Source organism: Chlorocebus sabaeus, chromosome 13 (assembly GCF_047675955.1).
Source record: "Chlorocebus sabaeus isolate Y175 chromosome 13, mChlSab1.0.hap1, whole genome shotgun sequence".
Taxonomy (NCBI): domain Eukaryota; kingdom Metazoa; phylum Chordata; class Mammalia; order Primates; family Cercopithecidae; genus Chlorocebus; species Chlorocebus sabaeus.
This window is the reverse complement of record NC_132916.1, coordinates 35032434-35059718: the sequence shown is the minus strand read 5'-3', so window position 1 is coordinate 35059718 and position 27285 is coordinate 35032434. Positions and strand designations below refer to the sequence as shown.

Genomic DNA, 27285 nt, shown 5'->3' with positions numbered 1-27285 from the left:
GGCTGGTCTCTAACTCCTGACCTCAAGTGATCCCCCGTCTCAGCCTCCCAAAGTGCCGGGATTACAGGCGTGAGCCACTGCACCTGGCCTGTATTTTCTTTTTATGTATTTACTTTTTATGTTATAATCTCAACTATACTTATTCTGTCATTTAAATGATTAAAAAAGTAATTGGGCTAGCACAGTGGCTCATGCCTGTAGTCTCAACTAATTGGGAAGCTGAAGCAGGAGGATTGCTCGGAACCCAGGAATTTGAGGTTACAGTGAGTTATGTTTGAGCCACTGTACTCCAGCCTGGACAAGAGAGTGAGACTGTCTCTAAAAAAAAAAAAAGAAAGAAAGAAAGAAAGAAAGAAAAAGTAATTGTTGTTAGAAAGTGTTGTTGGAGGCTGGGTGCGGTGGTTCACACCTGTAATACCAACACTTTGGGAGGCCGAGGTAGGTGGATCACCTGAGGTCAGGAGTTTGACCTGGTCAACATGGTGAAACCCAGCCTCTACTAAAAATACAAAAAATTAGCTGGGTGTGGTGTTGGGCGCCTGTAATCCCAGCTACTTGGGAGGCTGAGGCAGGAGAATAGCTTGAACTGGGGAGGCGGAGGTTGCAGTGAGCCAAGATTGCACCATTGCACTCCAGCCTGGTTAACAAGAGCGAAACTCTGTCTCAAAGAAAAAATAAAAAAGAAAGTATTGTTGGAGCTCAGAAACCGATACCACCATATATGGCTCGGTGAACTGAGGAAGCCTCAAGGTCTCTCTGACTTACACCTCTCCCTACCCCCACCCTCTGTAAAATAGGAGTTTATCTTCCTAAGATCTAGACCATCAAAAAAAATTAAGTTTTTTCTCCTCCCTGGAAGACCAGGAATGTAGCTTTCCTGAACATAGCTTTCCACGGGATCATGTACAATTTAATCTCTGTTCCCTAATTTATTCATTCTCCCTAGTAACAGAATTCTTTTCCCTACTTCCACAACCTGTTTTGCTAGCGTGGTCTATAAGCTTCTGAATCACAATGTGGGTGGGGAATGACTCTGTGATTTTCCTCTTGTGCTCGTTATGTACTTGTTAAATAAATTTGTATGCCTGTTCTTCCATTAAACTGCCTCATGACAGTGATTTTCAGTGAACCTTCAGAGGGTCAAGGGGAAAGCCCTCCTTTGATCCCTACAGTGTATAAAATATGCATTAAAGTGAATGTTAAAAAACCTTTACATTTCCATTTTATAGTACAATTACATTATTTTACGGAAATTGTAAAATAATCAGGAAATTATTTTCAGATATTTCCAAAAGCTATATTTCCTCTAACCTTGATTGTCTATTAAAACTTTAAAACAATCAATAAATGAACTAAAATTAATAACAAAACATAAAATTAAAATTATGTAGATAAGGCTAAAGTTTTTTAATTTAATTTTTTGAAAATTTAATGAAGGCCAGGCACAATGGGTCACGCCTGTAATCCCAGCACTTTGGGAGGCCAGGCGAGCAGATCACCTGAAGTCAGGAGTTCAAGACCAGCCTGGCCAACATGCTGAAACCTCATCTCTACTGAAAATTCAAAAATCAGCTGGGCGTGATGGCAGGCACCTGTAATCCCAGCTACTCAGGAGGCTGAGGCAGGAGAATTGTTTGAACCCAGGAGGTAGAGGTTGCAGCGAGCCAAGATTGCACCATTGCACTCCAGCTTGAACAAAAGAGTGAGACTTCATCTCAAACACACATACACACACACGCACACATATACACACACAAAAAAAAAAGAAAGAAAGAAAGAAAGAAAGAAAGAAAGAAAGGAAGAAAATGAAAGTTTATTAAACATTTTAATAAAATTAAACTATCTGCAATTCGGGCTGGGCACAGTGGCTCATGCCTGTAATCCCAGCACTTTGGGAGGCTGAGGTGGATAGATAACCTGAGGTCAGGGGTTCAAGACCAGCCTGGCCAACATGGTGAAACCCCGTGTCTACTAAAAAAATCCAAAAATTAGCCAGGCATGGTGGCACATGCCTGTAATCCCAGCTACTGGGGAGGCTGAGGCAGGAGAATTGCTCGAACCTGGGAGGTGGAGGTTGCAGTGAGCCAAGATCACGCCACTATGCTCCAGACTGGGTGACAGAGTGAGACTCAAGAAAACAAACAAACAAAAAAACTATCTGCAATTCTAACATTCCGTGTCACTTTTGCTGCAAATGTAAAGAATCAGTATCACACTTTGTTACATCTATACAAACATTTAAGAATAATATTAAAGTGCTCAGTTTTGCAGAATGTTTCTCAGCTACCCATCTGAAATTTCATCCTAATTTGTGAGCATCTCTGGTGTCCTAAGAAAAGCAAGAAAATGCTTGACACTAGGAAAAGATACTCTGTTAAGCCAAAAGCTATTGCTTTCACACTGAGAGGAAGAATTTACTTGACAAGCTAATTATTTTGTCTTTTCTCTTATCTAACTGTTTCTGCTGTTCAGAATCCTCCCCACATTCCGAAGCAAGGTCTTTCTCCTACTTCAACAGCAGCAGAAACCATGGCATTTGTATTCGGTTCCCTTTTGTTTTGTAGACATAGAACAAGTGATGTGAAGTGTTTCCTTGGGGTCTAATAGGTGTTATTTCCAGGAGTGGATGTTTAAGTTTGCAAGTCATACAATGCCAGCCTGTATGCTGGATTCCAAGTAACAAAGGTATCTGTGTGTCATTTAATAAACACATTTTGGCATTTATTTGTGACATGCGGGGTTAAGGGCAGGGGCCCCTCCTGCTGGGTCTAGGGGTGATGCTAGTTAGAGTTTACAAAATGAAGTCCCCAAAACTCCCAAAACTTCCCTAGTCTTTCTAGGCCACTGGTAGACAAAGTTAGAAAGTTAAGGGGTCCCATTAATCAGTATTATTGGGGTCCGACCCCATGATTGGAGTCCCACAAATCACTATCTCAAAACATCTGTCAGATTGAAATTTAAAAGCCCATGTTTTCTGAGGACAAATATTTATACAAATTCAGTTACTGAGTTTATTGCTCATAGTAAGTTTTTTTATATAAAACATTTATAATTTATTGGTCTTTTGGGGAAATTAGATGCTTCACCACTGTATTACAGCTGAGCCATTAATTTTGTAGCTTCATCAACATTAACTGTTTCATTTTAATGATTCTCTGCAGGAGAATCAGTTCTTCCTGCAGAGATATTTTTTAAAGGCCTTTTGAGAAGTGTACAGGTTCCTTTTGTATATTTACAAAAACTTTATTTACTCTGTTAATTTTTCATTATTTATAATGTTTATCTTCTTAAAATTAGTGGTAACTCAGGCTGGGTGTGGGGGCTCACGCTGTTATCCCAGCACTTTGGGAGGCCAAGGTGAGCAGATCACCTGAGATCAGGAGTTCAAGACCAGGCTGGCCCGTCTCTAATAAAAATACAAAGTTAGCTGGGCATGGTGGCGCACACCTGGAATCCCACCTACTCCAGAGGCTGAGGCAGGAGAATCGCTTGAACCCAGGAGGCAGAGGTTGCAGTCAATCGAGATCACACCATTGCGCTCCAGCCTGGGCAACAAGATCTGTGATCTCAGATACTCAGGAGGCTGAGACAAGAGAATTGCTTGAGCCCAGCAGGTGGAGGTTTCAGTGACCTGAGATTGCGCTACTTCACTCCAGCCTGGGCGACAGAGTGAGACTCTGTCTAAAAAAAAAAACAACAGAATCAGGTTTATGTTTCCCAGAGTTAGGAAGCTTCTACTTTGTAGAAGTGAAGTAGCCCTAAGTAAAAGACGTGTGTATCTACAGTCAAGACTCATTCCAACTTAAAAAACCGAACTTGGTTTTCCTATCATGAGGACCACAAGTCCACAAGTCAAGAGTTTACCATCCATTTGTAATGCTTCAAGCTTAAATACTAATGTCAAGTGTCAGATATTTGAGGAGAGCTTTCAACATTAAAGAGAGAAAGAGAAACCAAAGTAAATAGGCTGAATGCAGTGGTTCACGCCTGTAATCCCAGCAGTTTGGGAGTCCGAGGCAGGCAGATCACTTGAGGCCAGGTGTTCAAGACCAGGCCGGCCAACATGGTGAAACTTGTCGCCTCTACTAAAAATACAAAAATTAGCCAGGCGTGGTGATGCGAGCCAGTAATCCCAGCTATTTGGGAGGCTGAGTCATAAGAATTGCTTGAACCTGGGACGTAGAGGTTGCAGTGAACTGAGATCTCAACACTGCACTCCAATCTGGGCAACAAAGCAAGACTCTGTCTCCAAAAAAAAAAAAAAAAAAAAAAGTTAAATAGGCAAAAAAGGAAACCAGAGGAAACAGAAATAATGCAGGAAGTAGAAAGAAACTTCCAAGGATAAGACCATTATTATACCCCATACAAATAAGAGAAAGTACTCTATCCATTAAAAAAAAAAAAACCAAAAAAACAGAACAATCACACAAAACCAGAATACTGTGAATGAGGAGAATTCAAAGAACTAAAAAAGAATGCTAGGAAATTAAAGCTAGGATTGCTGAGATTTTTTAAAAATTGGAGACTGGGCAACATAATGAGACTCTATCTCTATAAAATAACTAAAAAATTAGAGAAGCGTGGTGGCACCTGCCTGTAGTCCCAGCTACTCCTGCGAGAATCACTTGAAACTGGGAGGTGGAGGTTGCAATGAGCTGCGATCACGCCACTGCACTCCAGCCTGGGCAACAAAGCAAGACTCCATCTCAAAAAAAAAAAAAGAAAAAGATTTTAAATCTTTAATAGGTCACAATCAAAGGACAAAGAATCAAAATGCATTGAACTTCGCAACAGCAACATTGGAAGCTTAAAGACAATGGAGCAACACCTTTAACATTTGGAAAAAATTATTATTTTATTTTTCAATTTGTTTTATTTTATTTATTTATTAATATATTTTTGCAATGGAGTCTCGCTCTGTTGCAAGAGCAAGAGGCTGGAATGCAGTGGCGTGCCCTTGGCTTACTGCAACCTCCGCCTCCCAGGTTCGAGTGATTCTCCTGCCTCAGCCTCCCGAGTAGCTGGGATCACAGGCATGTACCACCACCCCTGGCTAATTTTTGTGTTTTTAGTAAAGACGGAGTTTCACCATGTTGACCAGGCTGGTCTCAAACTCCTTACCTCAGGTGATCCATCCACTGTGGCCTCCCAAAGTGCTGGGTTTACAGACGTGAGCCACTGCGCCCGGCCTATTTTATTTTATTTTATTTCATTATTTTATTTTTTGAGACGGAGTCTCACTCTGTTGCCCAGGCTGGAGTGCAGTGGCACAACCTCGGCTCAGTGCAACCTCTGCCTCCTGGGTTCAAGAGATCCTCCCACCTCAGCTTCCTGAGCAGCTGGGACCACAGGCACACGCCACTACACCTGGCTAATTTTTGTGTTTTGTGTAGAGACTGGGTTTCACCATCTTGCCTGAACTCCTGACCTCAAGTGATCCACCCGCCTTGACCTCCCAAAGTGCTGAGATTACAGGCCTGAGCCACTGTGCCCGACCAGCCAATTAATAAAAGGAAGGGATCACCACAAATTTAAAAATCAGAAGTAAAATGTGATTGTTCTGTGTGTGTGTGTATGTGTGTGTGTGTTTTGTTGTTGTTTTGTTTTTGCTTTTTTCTGAGATGGAGTCTCGCTCTGTCACCCAGGCTAGAGTGCAGTGGCATGATCTTGGCTCACTGCAACCTCCACCTCCCATGTTCAAGGGATTCTCCTACCTCAGCCTCTCAAGTAGCTGGGACTTACGGACACATGCCACCACGTCTGGCTCATTTTTGTATTTTTAGTAGAGACGGTGTTTCACCATGTTGGGCAGGTTGATCGCGAACTCCTGATCTCAGGTGATCCTTCCACCTTGGCCTCCCACACTGCTAGGATTACAGGCGTCAGCCACCTTGCCTGGTGTGTATGTGTGTCTTTAATAATATAGAATGGTATTATAATTAGGGCAATAGAATGAAAATATTAAATTATTTAACTTCTGTTTCTGGCTTATTCTGCACTCTTCTTATTTGAGAAAGATAAAAACTGGAATAATTGGAATAATAAACTATGAGTATAAATATATTCTCTCTCAGGAGATATATATATATATATACACACACACACACATACATACTTTTTTTTTCTTCTTACAGAGGTTTTACTGCGTTTGGTCCACAGTCATATTTCACATTATCTCATGGGGCAGGGCTCCTGGGTGGGGGTCCCTGTGTAGTACTTGGTAGGGCATATGGCCAGGGGAGATGGAGCAGTATAGCTGGTCAGGCCCAGAAGGGGAGAAGGAGGGCTGGAGGCTCCTTAAAATCTACTGAGGGGCCGGGCATGGTGGCTCACACCTATAATTCCAGCACTTAGGGAGGCTGAGGTGGGCGGATCACCTGAGGCCGGGAGTTTGAGACCAGCCTGGCCAACATGGTGAAACCCCATCTCTAATAAAAATACAAAAGTTAGCCAGGCGTGGTGGAGCACCTACAGTCCCATCTACTTGGGAGGCTGAAGCAGGAGAATCCCTTGAGCCAGGGAGGTGAAGGTGCAGTGAGCCAAGATCTTGCCACTGCACTCCAGCCTGGGCAACAACAACAACAACAACAAAACTGACTGAGGCCATAGTGGAGGGGGGTGGTTAGCATGGAGAGGGGGTCAGGCTTAGCCCCAACAACGCAGAATTCCACTTCATTGTACGGGCCTCACTTTCCCACCGGCCCTGGGGCAGGTCTGAGGGTCTGAGGTCTGTTGGTCTGAGGGTGCTAGGGAAATGCAGCCACTTGGCAGCCTGAGATATTTAGCATGGTGGCCAGGCCCCCTTTCCCAGGGGACTCATTTCCCAGCACCCTCTCCACTGTCCCTGCCCCATTCCTCGGGAAAAAAAAAAAAAAAGTATTTTTCTTTTGTTAATACTTCCTGAAACTTTTGCGGGTACAGAAACCACAAACTGATAGGCTGACAAAATGGGGAAGGGACAAGGCAACCGGAAACCTTCAGGGACTGGTTCCCTCCAAGCCTAAGTCTCTTCTCCCCAGCACAGCTTGGCCCACAGCCTGGACTTGCCAGCAGAGACCCTCACCCTACACGTATGGGATACAGCTTTGACCCCTTCCCCTATAGCCCGGTGGCTCAGTCCTATGAAGGACCAAGGCAAGGGGGAAAAAGACCTGCTGCCTGATCCCACACCGCCACTCACAGACCCTGGGTTGATTGGCAACACTGAACAGGTTAAGAAAAAAGAAAGACGAAAACACAGAAAAACCCAAAAACTCAGACGGGGAGACGTTGTGGGGAGAGAGCGTGCTGGGAGCCTCAGTAGCCAGCCTCCTCCTGGTAGTAAGGTGGATATTCAGGGACCTCCGTCAGGCCCCGGCAGTCGCTGGCGCCCGAGGGAGCCCCGTTGGCCACTGTGCCTTAAGGGCAGAACTTGGGGTCCTATATTTGCCGGCCCGGGCCAAAGACCTGGCCGCTCTGCTTGGCGCCCTGCGTGTAGCCCATCTGCAGAGACATGGAGTTGTCACACTTGTCGGTTCCCAGCTTGGTGTCAACTGGGTGCCGGGGACTGTCATGCCCACCTGGCTAGCGCACTTGTTTGTACCCATCTGGAGGCTGATGGTTGAGTGGTCCATGGGGGGCAGGAGGTGGTTCTTGGGGTTGTAGAGATGCCTCCTGGTGCCGTCGGCAGTCATACCCGACTGGCTGGTGCATTTGTTGGTGCCCATCTGCAGCCCGATGGCAATACTGGCCAGCCTTCATGGTGGCATCGTCGAAATTCTGCTTCTGCTTCTCCCAGTACTTAAGGCTGATGTCCACCCCGCTCTGCAGCCTCTTAGTCTTGGCCTTCCCCACCAGGGCGAGAAGAGACACCTGCACCTGCCTCATGTTCCCACTCTCAAACAGGTCGCTGGCTTCGAACAAGTCCACAGTGTTCATGCCTTCCCTACCATGGGCTTGATGAAGTTGGAGAGGTTTTCTTTTTTTTTCCTTTTTTTTTTTTCTTTTTTCTTTTTTTTTTTTTTTTGAGACGGAGTCTTGCTCAGTCGCCCAGGCTGGAGTGCAGTGGCGCGATCTCGGCTCACTGCAAGCTCCGCCTCCCGGGTTCACGCCATTCTCCTGCCTCAGCCTCCCAAGTAGCTGGGACTACAGGCGCCCGCCACATCGCCCGGCTATTTTTTTTATTTATTTATTTATTTTTTTTTTTTTTGTATTTTTAGTAGAGACGGGGTTTCACCGTGTTAGCCAGGATGGTCTCCATCTCCTGACCTCGTGATCCGCCCGTCTCGGCCTCCCAAAGTGCTGGGATTACAGGCGTGAGCCACCGCGCCCGGCCAGAGAGGTTTTCTAGCTGGTGCCAGTTCTGCATGGAGCGGTTGATCTTGGGAACCGAGCTCTGCTGTAGCTTGTTGATGAGTGTGCGTAAGAGAGTCCCGTCCTTCAGGCCCTTCTGGAAGTCGGTGCCGATGGAGAGGCCGGTGAGTCCCTGGATCCAGCTGCAGAGCTCTGCCTCCTTCTGGCGGTCGTATTTGCACAGGAGCCAGTTCTTGACCTCGGCGGACAGCCGGTACGAGGAGTCCTTGTTGAACTGCGTGGAGCTCATGGCTGGCGGGCGCGGCGGTGGGGTGGGATGGGATGGGAGGGGACGGGACCGCCTGGTGGGCGCGGGTCTGGGACGCGCTCCTCTCCGGATAGTTTTATGTGGTCTGGGCATGGTGGCTAACAGTTGTAATCCCAGCACATTGGGAGGCCAAGATGGGAGGATCACTTGAGTCCAGGAGTTTGAGACCAGCCTGGACAACATAGCAAAACCCTATCTCTACCAAAAAGAAAAAAAAAAGTTATTGGGGGCGTGGTGGCAAGCGCCTGTAGTCCCAGCTACTCGGGAGGCTGAGGGGAAGGACAGCTTGAGTTCAGAAGTTCTAGGCGATACTAAGCTATCATCAGTCTACTGCATTCCAGCCTGGGTGACAGAGCCAGACTCTGTTTCTAACTCAATCAATCAATCAATCTGTAGTGATATATATATATATTATTTTTTCTTTTTTTCTTTTCTTTTTTTTTTGAGACAGAGTTTCACTCGTTGCCCAGGCTGGAGTGCAATGGCACAATCTCGGCTTGCCACACCTCCGCTTCCCCAGGTTCAAGCGATTCTCCTGCCTCAACCTCCTGATTAGCTGGGATTACAGGCATGCACCACCACGCCCAGCTAATTTTGTATTTTTAGTAGAGACAGGATTTCTCCATGTTGGTCAGGCTGGTCTACAACTCCCGACCTCAGGTGATCTGCCTGCCTTGTTCTCCCAAAGTGTTGTGATTACAGGTGTGAGCCACTGTGCCTGGCTATGCTGATATTTTTATGTGGAGCTGAAGAACAAAAGCTATTCTGTTATCTGGACACAGGTTTTAGTTGGTTATTTATTTTTTTTTTTTGAGACAGACTCTCTCTTTGTTGCCCAGGCTGAAGTACAGTGGCGTGATCTTGGCTCACTGCAACCTCTACCTCCTGGGTTCAAGCAATTCTCCTTCCTCAGCCTCCCAAGTAGCTGGGATTACAGGTGCCCACCACTAAACCCAGCTAACTTTTGTATTTTTAGTATAGATGGGGTTTCACCATATTGGCCAGGCTGGTCTTGAACTCCTGACCTCAAGTGATCACCCTGCCTTGGCCTCCCAAAGTGCTAGGATTACAGGTGTGAGCCACCGTGCCCGGCCAGACCACTCCCATTTTTAATAACCAAGCTATATGTGCCACACACCGAAATCCTGCCTTTTTTGGAATAAGGAGAATAAGCTGATATGATTTGACGCTTCTTCCCTGCAGAGCCTGAACCTCCAACTCGAGAGATAGAGATGAAAAAGTCCAACTCAGAAAGTCCATTTCAGCCTATTTGGTGTCTAGGAATTTGAGATACTAATTGTCTTATTCCTACCCACTTCCCCATCTCAGAAAATCTGTCTTGCCACAGAGTCCCTGGCAGGGGCAGCTATGCTACTTACCATTAGACCTTGTCTCCCTAGCTGCAGCTGATTGGATCAGAGAAGAACACCTAATCCATTCAGATACTTTTTCCCCACGTAACATGGGATGCCTCACAAATTTGGGTGTCATCCTTGCATAGTGACTATACTCATCTTCTCTGTATTGGTCCAATTTCAGTATATGTGCTGCTTATGTGGGCACTAATCCAGTTATTTTGCTTGCTAATTTGAACCCAGAGACTTCAACTTTGAGTCACTAGCTCAGTGGAGGACACCAGAGCTGGAGAGTCAGGTAGTGTGAGCAGTGGCAGCCATTTTTTTGGTGTATGCAAAGGTGGAGAGAGTAGTGGTCTGACAACTTTGACATCTGTGACTTCTACTTGGGATCTGTGATCTTCCCCTCTGGATTTCTGATCATCCCCTTTTAATTAATTAATCAGTCAATTTTTATTTATTCTTTGAGACAAGGTCTCGCTCTGTCGCCCAGGCTGGAGTGCAGTAGTGTAAGCATGGCTCAGTGCAACCTCAACCTCCCAGGTTCAATTAATCCTCCTACCACAGCCTCCAGAGTAGCTGGGACTACAGGCATGTGCCACTATGCTTGACAAATTTTTAATTATTTTTGGAGTTGGGGTCTCGCTATGTTGCCAGGGCTGGTCTCCAACTCCTGGACTCAAGTGATCCACCCTCCTTGGCCTCTCATAGTGTTGGGATTATAGGCATGCATCACTGTGCCTGGCTGATCATTCCCTTTTAAATTGGGTTAGGATAGCTTTCTTCTACTTGTTAACCAAAGAATACCTGACCGAACAGTTTTTAAAAGTCCATTTTTGTCACTCTACCTTTTTGCACCTTTCTCTGAGCTTCCAGATCCTACGGATTCCCTGTTATGTATGTAAATTGGTTGTGAGCAGGGAAATAGGGAGAAGATATTTCCTTGAAATGTCCTAGACAAGAGACACCTGCATCCTTCTAGATACAGGGATTCGGGGGTTCTTCAAGCCTCAGCCTGGCTTGCAGCAGCTTTGGCAGCCTTTGGAAGGCACCAGATGGTCAGCCATGTGATACATAACCTATGTAACTTAATGCCATTTATTACTTTATAATTGTGTTAAACTATAATTTGTAAGCAAATTTTGTTTAAAAGCTACTATGTTTTTCTAATTGTTTTGGTACACTTCTATAAAACAAGGCTATTCAATCCTGGTTGCAGGTTCCCAACCATCAATTTTTTTTGCTAGATTTAATATATAGTATATAGTTAGAGTTTTCAGTACATACGGAAATTTTCAGAAATTTTTCATTTATTTCTTTGATCTCAAGGTTCTTAAAAAGCTGACATAGGCCAGGCATGGTAGCTCATGCTTGTAATCCTAGCACTTGGGAAGGCCAAGGCCAGAGGATCCCTTGAGGCCAGGAGTTCAAGAACAGCCTGGACAACTCTCTCAAAAAAAAAAAAAAAAAAAAAAACACACAAAACAGAGAGAGAGAGAGAACTTTAAGTCGTGCAATTAGAGAATCTGAAGAGAATCTATATAAGTAGATATTTATAAATAAACCTAACCTCCTCGTTTTACATATAACTAGTTTAGCATTATTTATTTGAAATCCATAATTGCGGTTTTCAACTCGGCAAAATCTCATGTATACTGTGTATTTAGCACTACGTAATAAGAAGGCAAAAAATCAGGATCCTTCAAATGTTATATACATAAAATTTATGAAACTAGGAATTACTACATTTCAATATAAACTCAACTAATGAATTTTATTCCAGAAAATGTAAGAATTACAAACATTTGGCTAGGCACGGTGGCTCACGCCTGTAATTCCAGCACTTTGGGAGGCCGAGGTGGGTGGATCACCTGAGGCCAGGAGTTCGAAACAAGCCTGGCCACCATGGTGAAACCCCTTTTCTACTAAAAATAGAAAAATTAGCTGGGCGTAGGGACGGGAGTTGGGGTGGGGCGCCTATAATCCCAGCTACCTGGGAGGCTGAGGCAGGAGAATCGCTTGGACCTGGGAGGTGGAGGTTGCAGTGAGCCCGGATCGCGCCATTGCACACTAACCTGGGCAACAGAGCAAGACTCTGTCTCAAAAACAAAACAAAAAGAAATACAAACATTTAAAGAGGATATTCTATTGTCACCAGTGTAAAAGTAGATACTTTTTTTTTTTTTTTTTTTTTGAGACGGAGTCTTGCTCTGTCACCCAGGCTGGAGTGCAGTGGCCAGATCTCAGCTCACTGCAAGCTCCGCCTCCCGGGTTCACGCCATTCTCCTGCCTCAACCTCCCGAGTAGCTGGGACTACAGGCACCCGCCACCTCGCCCGGCTAGTTTTTTGTATTTTTTAGTAGAGACGGGGTTTCACCGTGTTAGCCAGGATGGTCTCGATCTCCTGACCTCGTGATCCGCCCGTCTCGGCCTCCCAAAGTGCTGGGATTACAGGCTTGAGCCACCGCGCCCGGCCTGATACCTTTTTTTAATGGGCACATATCAGATAATTATGGGTACTTTGGTATCTAGTCAGATTACAACATGTATACTTTTTTTTTTTTTGGAGACACAGTCTTGCTCTGTCGCCCAGGCTGTAGTGCAATGGCGTGATCTCGGCTCACTGCAACCTCTGCCTCCCAGGTTCAAGCGATTCTCCTGCCTCAGCCTCCCGAGTAGCTGGGATTACAGGTGCCCACCACCACATCTGGTTAATTTTTTGTATTTTTAGTAGAGTTGGGGGTTTCACCACGTCGGTCAGGTTGGTCTCGAATTCCTGACCTCAGGTGATCCACCCGCCTCAGCCTCCCAAAGTGCTGGGATTACAGATGTGAGCCACCACGCCCAGCCACAACACATATACTTTTAAAGTAGCTTTTAAAAAAATGACTTCTGTGAAGTATGAAAAAAGAAAAAAAGAAAAGAAAAAATTATGTTTAATTTAATTCTGACATCATAAAAGCATGCATTTATTTATAAGTATTGATTATACTGTTTACAATTATTATGAAAGAAAGGTAGATGAAAAATAAAAATCATCATTTTGGATGAAAGGAAATAAATTATTTCTGCCTTGAGTGGTTAAAAATTCAAGTATCGACTGGGCACTGTGGCTCACGCCTGTAATCCCAGCACTTTGGGAGGCCAAGGCGGGTGGATCACTTGAGGTCAAGGGTTCAAGACCAGCCTGACCAACATTGTGAAACCCCATCTCTACCAAAAATACAAAAATTAGCCAGGTGTGGTGGCAGGCTCTTGTAATGTCAGCTACTCCAGAGTCTGAGGCAGGAAAATCACTTGAACCCAGGAGGCGGAGGTTGCAGTGAGCTGAGATCATGCCATTGCACTTCGGCCTGGGCAACAAGAGCAAAACTCAGTCTCAAAAAAAAAAAAAAAAAGAAAAAAAATTAAGTATTTTACTATGAGTTTAATTACATATGACTATTTAATTATTATAATTACTACTTTAATTGATTAACCAAGAGATATTTTATAGCTAAGAAAGCAATTATGTGAACAAGGTTTTGCAGTAATTTTAGCTTAGCTTTGTCCATATAGGCTAGTGTTTATGTATTTGCTTTATCCCCTTAGAATTATAATTACACCAAGGTGTTATATAGAAAGGAGTGATTCCCACTTCAACCTGGGAGGCAGAGGTTACAGTGAGCTGGGATCACGCCACTGCACTCCAGCCTTGGTGAAACAGCGAGACTCTGACTCAAAAAAGAAAGAAAGGGCTGAGTGCAGTGGCTCACGCCTGTAATCCCAGCACTTTGGGAGGCTCAGGCAGGCACATCACCTGAGGTCAGGAGTTCAAGACCAGCCTGGCCAACATGGTGAAACTCCATCTCTACAAAAATACAAAAATTAGCCGTGCATAATGGCGGGTGCCTGTAATCTGTAATCCCAGCTACTCAAGAGGCTGAGGCAGGAGAATTGTTTGAACCTGGGAGGCAGAGGTTGCAGTGAGCCAAGATCACGCCATTGCATTCCAGCCTTGGTGACAGAGTGAGACTCTTCCCCCCCCCCAAAAAAAAAGAAAGAAAAGAAAGGAGTGATTCTTTTATCCTTTGTACTCATTTGTTTTCCTTTTCATGCGCCATGCTGCCCTACATAAAAGTTAGTTGTAACTCATTTAAATTCAGGTCTCCAGTGTGAAGTAGTGTATTGCTTAACTGGACAGGGCTGTAACCTGAAGTATAAGAAGGGGAGTGTCCACATTTCCCAATAGCAGGTCTTTAGCAATAAAGGTGCGGCACCCCCAGTGCTAAAGAATACTATTCTAGTTAAACGTGTTTGTGTTCTGCATCTTCCATTGTGCAGTACACTCTATTATTTATAAATTCTAATCCTTTAATAAAGAAAAAATGTAAGAAAGAAAAAAAAACTACCACCCAAAACCAAAAGCCATCTACAGCCTTTGAAAATTCCTGGACATAAAGCATCAGTCACTGGATATTCCTTCACCTCTGCTAAGTTCCACAGTCTCGGAGCAGGCTTCCCAACAAGAGCGGAGAGAGCAGGGCAGGGAAATGCTGCTAAGTGACATGGGGTTTAGTTGTGCGATGGAGTATCAGATGATACTTGACATTGAGCCTTGTGCGACTTCACAGCCATTCCATAATATAATGGAAGAGCTGCAATATTATGTAGATAATGGAGGATTGTAGACAGAGTGGCAAAATAGAAAATTCCTAGCTTCAACTGTGAGTTCCAAAAGGTCAGGTAGTTTAAGAATGATGTGGTTAGGTTGGGCGCAGTGGCTCACACCTGTAATCCCAGCACTTTGGGAGGCTGAGGTGAGAGGATCACTTGAGGTAAGCAGTTCAAGACCAGCCTGGCCTACATGGTGAAACCCTGTCTCTACTAAAAATACAAAAATGGGCAGGTACGGTGGCTCACGCCTGTAATCCCAGCACTTTGGGAGGCCGAGACAGGCGGATCACGAAGTCAAGAGATCCAGACCATCCTGGTCAACATGGTGAAACCCTGTCTCTACTAAAAAAAATACAAAAATTAGCTGGGCATGGTGGCTCGCACCTGTAGTCCCAGTTACTCAGGAGGCTGAGGCAGGAGAATCGCTTGAACCTGGGAGGTGGAGGTTGCAGTGAGCCAAGATCATGCCACTGCACTTCAGCCTGGGCAACAGAGCGAGACTCCGTCTCAAAACAACAACAGCAACAACAACAAAACCCAAAAATTAGCTGAACATGGTAGTACACACCTGTAGTTCCGGCTATTCAGAAGGCTGACTCAGGAGAATTGCTTGAACCCTAGAGGCGGAGGTTGCAATGGGCCAAGGTGACAGCATTGTACTCCAGCCTGGGCAACAGAGTGAGACTCTGTCTCAAAAAGAAAAGAAAAGAAAAAACAGAGATGCTGTTGTATACAGGCATACCTCAAATACATTGCAAAGTCAATTTTAGACCATCCCACAACAAAGTGAATATTGCAATAAAGAGAGTCACACACACTAAAAAAAAAAAAAAAAAAGATGTGCCAGTGATGCAAGTTAAAAAAAAAAGAAAGACCGATATGGTTGCTAATATCTGAATTTTTCATGTTAGTTCCTTCTGCACCCCAGAATAATCTTAGGTTTAGAACTAATTAATTAAAATGTTTGTTCATTCAAAAAAATATTCATTGAGTACCTATAAGGCAGAGTGTTAGGTTGGAGTATGAAAATTGACTCTTGGCTGGGCGCGGTGGCTCACGCCTGAAATCCCAGCACTTTGGGAGGCCGAGGTGGGCGGATCAAGAGGTCAGGAGATCTAGACCATCCTGGCTAACACGGTGAAACTCCGTCTCCACTAAAATAAATAAATAAATAAATTAATTAAAAAATTAGCCGGGCATGATGCCGGGCGCCTGTAGTCCCAGCTACTAGGGAGGCAGAGACAGGAGAATTGCTTGAACCCGGGAGGCAGAGGTTGCAGTGAGCCGAGACTGTGCCACTGCACTCCAGCCTGGGCGACAGAGAGAGACTCCTTCTCCAAATAATAATAATAATAATAATAATAATAATAATAATAATAATAATAAAAATTAGCCAGGCATGGTGGTGCACGCCTATCGTCAGTAGGGAGGATTGCCTGAGGCTAGGAGGTTGAGGATGCTGTGAGCCATGTTCCCACAACTGCACTCCAACCTGGGTAACAGAGAGAGACCCTATCTCAACAAAACAAAACAAAACAGAAACTCATTATGTCATAGAAGATTGCTAGAGTTCTGTTTTGAACTCTAGCTCTTGATTTTACTTTAAAATCAAGAACGAAGCTCTTGATTTTACTTTAAATAATTCAATTTATGCACATTTCAAAAAGTGTATTGTTAAAGTGAGCTGCACTTGTTACTTTTTTTTTTTGCATATTCATTTACTATTCTGTGTCTAGGATATCCTTTATTTTTCCCCTGGCAAATAAGTCTAAGATAAATGAACGGTGACATTTATTAAGTACTTAATTTATACAAGCTGGGGTGATGTTAAACACTATGTGATTAGAACCAATTTTGAAGGCCAGGTACAGTGGCTCATGCCTGTAATCCCAGCACTTTGGGAGGCCAAGGTGTGCAAATCACTTGAGGTCAGGAGTTCGAGACTAGCCTGGCCAACATGGTAAAACCCCGACTCTATTAAAAATACAAGAATTAGCTGGATGTGGTGGCGGGTGCCTGTAATCCCAGCTACTGGGGTGACTGAGGCACAATAATCACTTGAACCTGGGAGGTGCAGGTTGCAGTGAGCTGAGATTGCACCACTGCACTCCAGCCTGGGTGACAGAGTGAGACTCTGTCTCAAACAAACAAACACACACACAAAATCAGACTTCTAGCCAGGCACAGTGGCTCACGCCTGTAATCCCAACATTTTGGGAGGCCAAGGTGGAAGAATTGCTTGAGGCAGGAGTTTGAGACCTGCCTGGGCAACATAGTGAGACCCTGTCTCTACCAAAAAATTATAGAATTAGCCAGGCGTGGCGACATGGCCCCTGAATCCCTATTACTCAGGAGGATGAGGCAGGAGAAGTTCCAGGCCTTTAGCATAGGAGTTCAAGGCTGCAGGGAGCTATGATTGCACCACTGCACACCAGTCTGGGCAACAGAGACTCTGTGTAATTAAAAAAAAAAAATTAAAAGAATCAAACTTCTCTCTGTTGGATGAGGATGCTGACCAGATTAAGGAAGGGTTGCCCGCCTCCTCCTGATAGGGTATGAGAAGAGTTTGATTGATGCCTGCGTCAGTCTCCTCAGGCTGCTGTGACAAATTGCCACAAACTGGGTGGCTTAAAATGACAGGAACTGATTAGCTCACGGTCCTGGAGGCCACAAGTCTGAAATCAAGATATCTGGAGGGCCATGATCTCTCTGAAGCCCACAAGGGAGAATCCTTCTGTGCAGATTCCAGGTTCTGGTGTTGCCTGCAAGCCACAGCAGTCCTTGCTTTATGGCAGCATAACGCAAATCTCTGTCTCCACTCGGCCATCTTCTCTTTGTAGCTGTGTGAACAAAATTTCCTCTTCTTATTTCACAGACACTTGTCATAATGGATTGAGGGCCCTCACTGGTCCCGCATAACCTCATTTTAATTTGAGTACATCTGCAAGTAGCCTATTTCCAGAAAGGTCACATTCGCAGGTTCCAGCCAAACATAAATTTTACGGGAACAGCCTTTAACCCAGTGCTGTGTCCAAACTTTGACTTTGTCACTGAATGAGGGGCCATCCTGAAAAAGTCATTCAGTGGGAATTGGAGGGCATCTTTGATATCCATAGACTTTCTTATTCATTTTTTTTCTTTCATATCCAGGACTTCCTTATTCATATTTTTTCTTCATTTTTCAGTTTTTGTTTTTTTCTGAGACAGAGTTTTACTCTGTCACCCAGGCTGGAGTGCAGTGGTGCGATCTCAGCTCACTGCAGGCTCCACCTCCCGGGTTCAAGCGATTCTCGTGCCTCAGGCTCCTGAGTAGCTGGGACTACAGGTGTATACCACCACACTGAGTTAATTTTTGTATTTTTAATAGAGACAGGGTTTTGCCACGTTTGGCTAGGCTGGTCTCAAACTCCCGGCCTCAAGTGATTTACCCGCCTTGGTCTCCCAAAGTGCTGGGATTACAGGTGTGAGCTACCATGCCTGGCCTATTTTTATCTCTCTCTCTCTCTTTTTTTTTTTTTTTTTAAGACAAGGGTTTCCCTGTGTTGCTCTGGTCTCTAAATCCTGGGATCAAGCACTCCTCTTGCTTCAGCCTCCCAAAGTGCTGGGATTACAGGCATAAGTCACTGCACCTGGTCCTCATGTTTTCTTTCTGTAAAGGAGAGTCTAACTACAGGAATGTTACTGCTGGGCGTGGTGGCTCATGCCTGTAATTCTAGCACTTTGGGAGGCTGAGGTGGGAGGATCACCTGAGGTTGGGATTTTGAGACCAGCCTGACCAACATGGAGAAACCCCATCTCTACTAAAAATACAAAATTAGCTGGGTGTGATGGCGCATGCCTGTAATTCCAGCTACTCGGGAGGCCGAGGTAGGAGAATCAATTGAGCCTGGGAGGCGGAGGTTGCGGTGAGCCAAGATGGAGCCACTGCACTCCAGCCAGGGCAACAAGAGCAAAACTCCGTCTTAAAAAAAAAAAAAAAAAAAAAAAAAAAAAAAAGAATGTTACCAAGACACCCTCTCTCCATCTTTTAGTGGTATTACTCTATTACTCTACTCTGATAACAAAAGCATATCACGGTAGACAAATTTCAATCTTTAAAATTAGGCTAGTGTTTTCTGTTGATGGATTATGAGATTTTTCTGTTGTTTTTACTGTCATTTTTTAGTAAATCCTGTATGGGAAAATATTGGATGTCTTCAAGTATATAATAAATACAATGTGCTTCAAAACGAAGTTGATTAGTCCTAATATCAAGTTGATGCTTATTTCACAGAGCTGGGACATTTTAATTTTCATCCAGAAAAGGGGTTTTTTTTTTTCTTTTTTTTAGATGGAGTCTCGTCCTGTTGCCCAGAATGGAGTGCAGTGGCCTGTTCTCAGCCAGGCTGGGGTTGTGTAGTGGTCTAATCTTGGCTGATTGCAACCTTGCCTCTGGGGTTCAAGTGATTCTCCTGCCTCAGTCTCCCAAGTAGCTGGGACAACAGACACCTGCAACCACGCCCGGTTAATTTTTGTATTTTTAGTAGGGATAGGGTTTTACCATGTAGGCCAGGCTGGTTCTGAATTCCTGACTTCAACCTGCTTCTTCCTCCCAAAGTGTTGGGATTACAGGTGCGAGCCACGGCACCTGGCTAGAAAAGAAATTTTGAAATGAAATGTAAGATGATTAAAAAAAGAGAAGCAGCTGGGTGAGGCCGAGGAAGGCAGATCACCTGAGGTCAGGAATTTGAGACCAGCCTGACCAACAAGGAGAAATCCCGTCTCTACTAAAAATACAAAATTAGGGCCAGGCATGGTGGCTCACGCCTGTAATCCCAGCACCTTGGGAGGCTGAGGTGGGCAGATCCCCTGAGGTCAGGAGTTCGAGACCAACCTGGCTAACATGGTGAAACCCCATCTCTACTAAAAATACAAAAATTAGCCAATGTGGTGGCGGGGCTCCTGTAATCCCAGCTACTCGGGAGGCTGAGGCAGGGAGAATCGCTCAAACTCGGGAGGAAGAGGTTGCAGTGAGCCGAGAGGCACCATTGCACTCCAGCCTGGGCTACAGAGCAAGACCCCTTCTGGGGAAAAAAAAAAAAAAGCAAAAACAGAAACAAAATTGCATGCCTGTAATCCCAGCTACTTGAGAGAGTGAGGCAAGAGTATCCCTTGAATCCGGGAGGCGGAAGTTGCGGTGAGTGGAGATCACACCACAGCACTCCACCCTCGGCAACAAGAAGCAAAACTCCATCTCGGGGGGGAAAAAAAAGAGGCTGCCAGGTGTAGTGCCTCGTGCCTGTAATCCAAGCACTTTGGGAGGTAAAGGCAGGAGGATTGCTTAAGCCCAGGAGTTCAAGACCAGCCTGGCCAACATGGTGAAACCTTGTCTCTACTAAAAAAACAAAAATTAGCCAGGCATGGTGATGCACGTCTGTAATCCCAGCTACTTAGAACACTGAGGCAGGAGAATTGCTTGAACCCCAGAGGCAGAGGTTGCAGTGAACCAAGATGGTGCCATTGCACTCCAGCCTAGGCAACAGAGTGAGATTCCATGTCAAAAAAAAAAAAAAGAACCAACTTTGGGCTGAGCACGGTGGCTCACACCTGTTATCCCAGTACTTTGGGAGGCTGAGGTGGGCAGATCACTTGAGATCAGGAGTTCAAGACCAGCCTGGTCAACATGGTGAAACCTCAACCCTACTAAAAATACAAAAATTAGCTGGGCGTGGTGGCGTGCGCCTGTAGTCCTAGCTACTCAGGAGGCTGAGGCAAGAGAATCGCTTGAACCCAGGAGGCAGAGGTTGCAGTGAGCCAAGATTGAACCACTGCACTCCAGCCTTGGCAACAGAGCAACAAGACTTCCTCTCAAAAAAAAACCCCAACTTTCAGATAAGAAAAAAACAGGCTATGCTTCATAGCCGCTATGTGTCCTGTGTGGTCAGGTGCTGTCATGAGATTTTGGACTCTCTGAAGACCATCCCTAGATCTTGGGTTAAAAAAAAAATAGCCGCCTAAACCTTGTCTCTTTTATCATTGAGACACAAAACAGCTAAAATTATAAACTACATTACATTTTTTTTTTGGGGGGAGGATATAGTTTCACTCTTGTTGCCCAGGCTGGAGTGCAATGGTGTGATCTCGGCTCACTGCAACCTCTTCCTCCCGAGTTTGAGCGATTCTCCCTGCCTCAGCCTCCCGAGTAGCTGGGATTACAGGCACGCGCCACCACACTCAGCTAATTTTGTATTTTTAGTAGAGACAGGGTTTCTCCATGTTGGTCAGGCTGGTCTTGAACTCCTGATCTCATGTGGTCTGCCTGCCTCGGCCTCCCAAAGTGCTGGGATTACAGGCATGAACTACTGCGCCAACTACATTACTTTTTAAGGACAAAATGAATGAGTTCATATATCAGAACATAAAAACGAATTTGTTTCTTTGTTTTTAATCTATTTTCGATACTGTAATGTGAGATTAAATTTCAGTCTACATTTTTGCTGTGGTTTGAATGTGTCCCCCAAGGTCATGTGTTGGAAACTTGATGCCCCAATGCAGTGGTGTTGGGAGGTGTGCCCCCACGCTTCGAAGTATTTGCGTCATAAGGGCACCACCCTCATGAATGGATTAATGCCATTACTGTGGGAGTAGTTTCCTTATTTAAAAAAAAACAATTTTTGCCCTCTTTTCTCTCTCTCTCTCTCCCTGAGTGTGGAAAAACTCAAACTGTTTTTTCTGTGCCCTCACACAACAGTCATCAACATGGAAGACTTTTGTGATCAAATGTGTGGAGGTTTTTTTCCCACACACCAAGTAAGCAATCACTTTTGCAGCGGACACCATCTGGGTGTCCTCAAATTCAATTCTGACACTATCTACTTGGAGATGGTTGAGATCCCACAAGTTGAAGGATCAGTCCCCAAGACTTCCCCCACTTCAGACACTAGTCACTAGTCTGGGCCTCCAGAACTTCTGACTGACCAGCTCTGGGATCTGACAACCCTCTCTTTGAGTATGATTCATTTGCTAGGATGGGTCTCGGGACTCAGGGAAACGCTTATGTTTACCAGTTTATTATAAAGAATATTACAAAGAATGCAGATGGAGAGACACATGGGTTGAGGTATGGGGGAAGGAACACAGAGCCTCGGTCCCCTCCCTGAGTGCACCACCCTCCAGGAACCTCCATGTCTTCAGCTTTCTGGAAGCTCCTTAAACCCTGTCTTCTTGGAACTTTATGGAAACTTCACTGGATAGGCATGATTGACCACCATTTGGAAATGAGATTGGAGAAAAAGGGTATGCTCTAACACTAACGGACTGAGCAGGGAAACTCAGCAAGGCCTGCCTGTTCAGGCCTGGAGTCACAGGGACCCCATATTCGTCTTGGGGTCCCTTGCAGGATTCCTTCCTCCAGGGTATGGGGCAGAACCGCTTCTGAATTGAGGGTGTTATGACCTACAGTCAGACCAGGTAGGCCTGATAATTTCTTTATGACCAGCTTCAAAACAGAAAGGCAAGAGAAGAGTCCTGCCTTGGGGAGGGAAAGAAGTAAGTGAAAGAGGGCAAAAGAAGGTTAGAGAGAGAGATTCTGTTTTCTGAGGCCCAAAGTGCCTCAACATTATAACAAGAGCTATGGGGGTTATGAGCCAGGAACTTTGGATGCAGAACTATCTATTTACATATATATATAATATGACACTCCCTCTCTTGCCCTTCCACTATGGAATGATGGAGCAAGAAACTCCTTGCCAAATGCCAGTTCCTCAATCTTGTACTTCCCAGCCACAGAGCTGTGGGCCAATAAATTTATGTCCATGATGAGTTACCCAGTCTGTGGTATTACATTACAAGCAGCACAAAATGAACTATTACACTGCCTCTTGTGAGCTTTTTTCAGAGGGCAAAGGGGAAGTTTTCTGTTAGCCCCTATGCAAGCCTCTCTTGAACCCCTGGCAATAGACTTGTTTACCTTGATACCAGGAAAGTTGGGAAAGCACCAAAATCCACATGTGGCATGTGCCCAGGCTGACTTCCAGGGGTTCATGCTACAAGACCTAAAGTTCTTATGAGATTGTCTAAAACAAAAAAATGTCAGGAGGGCTGATGGTGGTTCCATGTGTGCTAAATGTGTCTATAACAGGATCAAGTTTGTTTTCCTTATCAAGGAGCAGAAAATCAGTAAAGTGTTGAGAGCACAAGCACAGAATCAAAAAGCTAAATTTAGAAAGTGCAGCTTTTTGAGTAATAATCAAAAGGCTAAAAAAATTTATCAAATTTGTTCTAGCATAGTGAGAGATAAATGAACAATACCCATTATTCTTTATACTCTTTGGTAATTAAAAAATATTTCTCAGCCGGGCAAGGTGGCTCATGCCTGTAATCCCAGCACTTCGGGAGGCCATGGCAGGTGGACCACCTGAGGTCGAGAGTTCAAGACCAGCCTGGCCAACATGGAGAAACCCTGTCTCTACTAAAAATATAAAATTAGCTGGGCGTGGTGGCACATGCCTGTAATCCCAGCCACTTGGGAGGCTGAGTCAGGAGAATCACTTGGTGGAGGTTGCAGTGGGCCGAGATTGCACCAATGCACTCCAGCCTGGGCGACAAGTAAGATTCCATCTCAAAACAATAACAACAATGAAAAAACAACAACAACAACAAAAACAACTTTTCAAAAAAGTACTTACAGCTTGGCATGGTGGCTCACACCTGCAATCCCGATATCTTGGGAGGCCAAGGCGGGGCAACTGCTTGAGCCCGAGAGTTCAAGACCTGCCTGGGCAACACAATGAGACCCCTTCTTTATTAGAAAAGAAAAGGCCAGGCATGGTGGCTCATGCTTGATATCCCAGCACTTTGGGAGGCCGAGGCAGATGGATCACATGAGGTCAGGAGTTCAAGACCTCCCTGGCCAACATGCTGAAACCCCATCTCTACTAAAAAATACAAAACTTAGCCGGGCATGGTGGCACATGCCTATAGTCCCAGCTACTCGGGAGGCTGAGGCAAGAGAATTGCTTGAACCCGGGAGGCGGAGGTTGCAGCGAACCAAGATTGCACCACTGCGCTCCAGCCTGGGCGACACAGTTAGACATCTAAAAAAATAAAATAAAATAACTTCTAAATATTATATAACCTTTTATTAGTTATAATGATCATATATTACCTCTGCATTTCAAAAATCATTTCTAAATATTTAAAAAATTAATCTCAAATAGAACTAGAACCAAGATGCCCTCTTTCCAAGTAATCACCACACTCAGCCCTCAGTCTAGGCTTCAGTGAACTAATTAAGCAAATACTTAGAGCCACCTCCAGCTGCTCCAGTTTGAACATTAAACTCAGAATCTCTAGTTAAAGCCTTGTATTGGTAAAATTTGCCCAGTTCAGTGTTACATTGCATATTCCTTCAACACTTCAATGCATTCCCATAAGTTCCCTAGGTTCCTATTAATACCAACTTGCAAGATTTTGCAATTATTTTGGTATGTAAAGCCTTATCTACTTGGAACACATATTTTAATTTTCTCCCCAAGGCACTCTGGGAGTGAACTAGTTTATAGAGGCAGGCAGGAATGGTTGGGGTGGGTCTTCAGGAGAACAGGCATCCTCTTGCAAGGTTACTGCCTTAGGAAAGGTTAAAACAAGGGAAACCAGTTTCCTGAGACAGTGAAGGAGTTTTCACTGGCAAGGGAGGGTCAGGGGAATTTGGGGGTATAAGATTCCCAGCTTTGCCTGAGTCCACCCAGATATTCCCAACCCATGTCTAAGAGTTTACCTCCTTCCCAATACCCTCATCTTAACATGAAAGACTTGATGAAGTTGTATGTTGTGTCATAATTCTATAATCTGCAAAATTAAATTTGGGGCTTTGTCTGCCAGGCAGTTGCAAGAAATCAGTTCTTCTTTTTTTTTTTAGTTTAATTTTTATTGTAAATTAATGATTTATGGTTGTATATATGAAGAGATCGGCTCTTTTAACGTTATTGTGGAACTTCTCTGGGTCTCTATTCTTTGAACTGAGAGTTCAACTCCCTGTCATTTTCTTATTTTTATTTTTTATTTTTTGACAGTATTTTGCTCTGTCACCAGGCTAAAGTTCAGTGGCATGATCACAGCTCACTGCAGCCTCAATCTCCCAGGCTCAAGCGATTCCCCTCACCTCGGTTTCACAAGTAGCTGGGACTACAGGTGCACCACCATGCCTGGCTAATATTTTAAATTTTTTTGTAGCGATAGGGTCTTGCCATGTTGCCCAGGCTGGTCTTAAACTGACGGGCTCAAGCAATCTTCTTGCCTTGGCCTCCCAAAGTGCTAGGATTACAGGCATTAGCCACTTGGCAACATTTTCTTATTCTTACTGAAATATTCTTCTATTCTCCAGTGCTCTAGAAGAAATCATCTTTTGTTTGTTTGTTTAGAAAGTGTAAATAGGTTTTTTCTTAAAAAATTATGTATATGTAACATTAGGCAAAATTATTTAAAGTCAATACATTTTTATTCAAGGAATTCCATGTTGTGATTTGTTCCACTGTCCATCAAGGTCACTTTAGATTCTCTAAAGAGCTGGAGTCAAAAGATTTATCTTCGAGTTAGCCCTTTTTAATGAAACTAATGCTAATTTTAATCCAGTTGTCCTGTCAGCCCATAATTCTTTTATTTTGGTTTCTGTCATCTCCTTTTGATATGGATATACCGATGAAGACTTCAAAATTCATCAAGAATCTCTGGGATCTAATTTCTTCAACTAATTCAGGGTCCTTTTTACTGTAGGTGGTGGATCTACCTGGTTCTCAATTTGACACCCTCTCTTAACATGAATGAGTTCAAATCATATTTATTCCTAAGCGATCCCACTCAAGAACAGTACAGATGTGTGGAATATGCCAATACTTTTAACTCCAAACATCATATTATCAAGAAAAAAGCCTTTAAAACAAAAAGCCATTGTATATATCATGTCAACATGAAATTGGAATGCAAAATTAATACTGCTAAGGATTTACCTCATATCCCACGCTGTTTAACTATCTCTTCTACAGTCCTAGAATCAATCTTTTTTTAAGAGACAGGGTCTATCTTTGTTACCCAGGCTGGAGTACAGTGGTGCCATCAAAGCTCAGTGCAGCCACCAACTCCTGGGCTCAATCCTCTTGCCTTAGCCTCCCCTTCCTGAGTAGCTGCAACTACAGGTACATGCCCTAATATTCAGCTAATTTTTAAATTTTTGTGGAGACAAGGTGTTTGTTACTTTTTTGCCCAGGCTCGTCTTGAACTCCTGGCTTCAAGCAATACTCCCACTTTGGTGTGGAGATTACAGGCTTTAGCCACTGTGCCTGGCCTGGAAACAACCTTTATGGCTATCAATACTCCATCAGTTAACTGTCTCAGGTGTCATAATATCCCTTCTTATATGTATCAAAACTCATACTGAACAGTGAGTTCTAGGTTGCAAAAGAGGATTTATTTTTTGCACCTATCCATAAGTCTTTGTCCACAAGTTAAACAAAAACATACATAAGTGCGGTTTTGTTGTTGTTGTTTTTTGTTGACACGGAGTCTCGCTCTGTTGCCCAAGCTGGAGTGCAGCAGCTCGATAGCTCACTGCAACCTCCGCCTCCCGGGTTCAACTGATTCTCCTGCCTCAGCCTTCTGAATAGCGGGGATTACAGGTTCTTGCCATCACACATGGCTAATTTTTGTATTTTTAGTAGAGACGGGGTTTCACCATGTTGGCCAGGCTGGTCTCGAACCCCTGACCTCAAGTGATGCACCTGCCTCAGCCTCCCAAAGTGCTGGGATTATAGGCATGAGCCACCGAGCCCAGCTGAAATCATCTTGTCTTTGACTACCTTTATTATCACATTAGACAAGTTCTTGAATTCTCAAAGCCTTGCCCTTTTCAAGCTCTTCATTCCAAACAAACACAGTTCATATTTTCAGGAATCATAATGTCATCATCCTATCATGTAATGGTTCGTTGTGTTGACTTCACAAGGCTATAGTACTCAGTTAATCAAAAACTAATTTAGGTGTTGCTAGAAGGAAATTTGCTGGCTGGGTGCGGTGGCTCTTGCCTGTAATCTCAGCACTTCGGGAGGCCAAGGCAGACGGATCATAAGGTCAGGAGTTTGAGGCTAGCCTGACCAACATGGTGAAATCCTGTCTCTACAAAAAAAATACAAAAATCAGCCGGGATTGGTGGCGTGCACCTGTAATCCCAGCTACTCAGGAGGCTAAGGCAGGAGAATTGCTTAAACCAGGGAGGTGGAGGTTGCAGTGAGCCAAGACTGTGCCACCACACTCCAGCCTGAGTGACAGAGCAAGACTCCATCTTAAAAAAAAAAAAAAAGGAAATTTGCGAAGGAATTTTGTAGATAGGATAAGTATCTACAGTTGACTTTAAGTAAAATAGATTATCATTCATTAATTATCTGGGTGGACCTTATTCAATCAGTTGAATGCCCTAAGAGCAAAGTAGAAGTTTCCCTAAGAAAGAAGAAATTCCGCCGGGCGCGGTGGCTCACGCCTGTAATCCCAGCACTTTGGGAGGCCGAGGCAGGCGGATCACGAGGTCGAAGAAATTCCTTTTTTTTTTTGAGACGGAGTCTCGCTCTGTCACCCAGGCTGGAGTTCAGTGGTGCGATCTCGGCTCACTGCAACCTCCGCCTCCCGGGTTCATGCCATTCTCCTGCC

The 27285-nt window shown here is 44.4% G+C and overlaps 2 non-coding genes and 1 pseudogene across 2 annotated transcripts; all 3 read right to left on the bottom strand.

The window, feature by feature from the left end:
• Window positions 1-7256: 7256 nt before the first annotated feature.
• Window positions 7257-8581, bottom strand: LOC103240583 (calponin-2-like; annotated as a pseudogene).
• A 1474-nt stretch (window positions 8582-10055) lies between these two features.
• Window positions 10056-10162, bottom strand: LOC119625439 (U6 spliceosomal RNA). The gene has a single exon (XR_005241639.1). It is a non-coding gene; the product is annotated as a U6 spliceosomal RNA (small nuclear RNA).
• Window positions 10163-25987: 15825 nt separating this feature from the next.
• LOC119625526 (small nucleolar RNA SNORA40) lies at window positions 25988-26115 on the bottom strand. Its single transcript, XR_005241719.1, has one exon. It is a non-coding gene; the product is annotated as a small nucleolar RNA SNORA40 (small nucleolar RNA).
• Between the last annotated feature and the right edge of the window lie 1170 nt (window positions 26116-27285).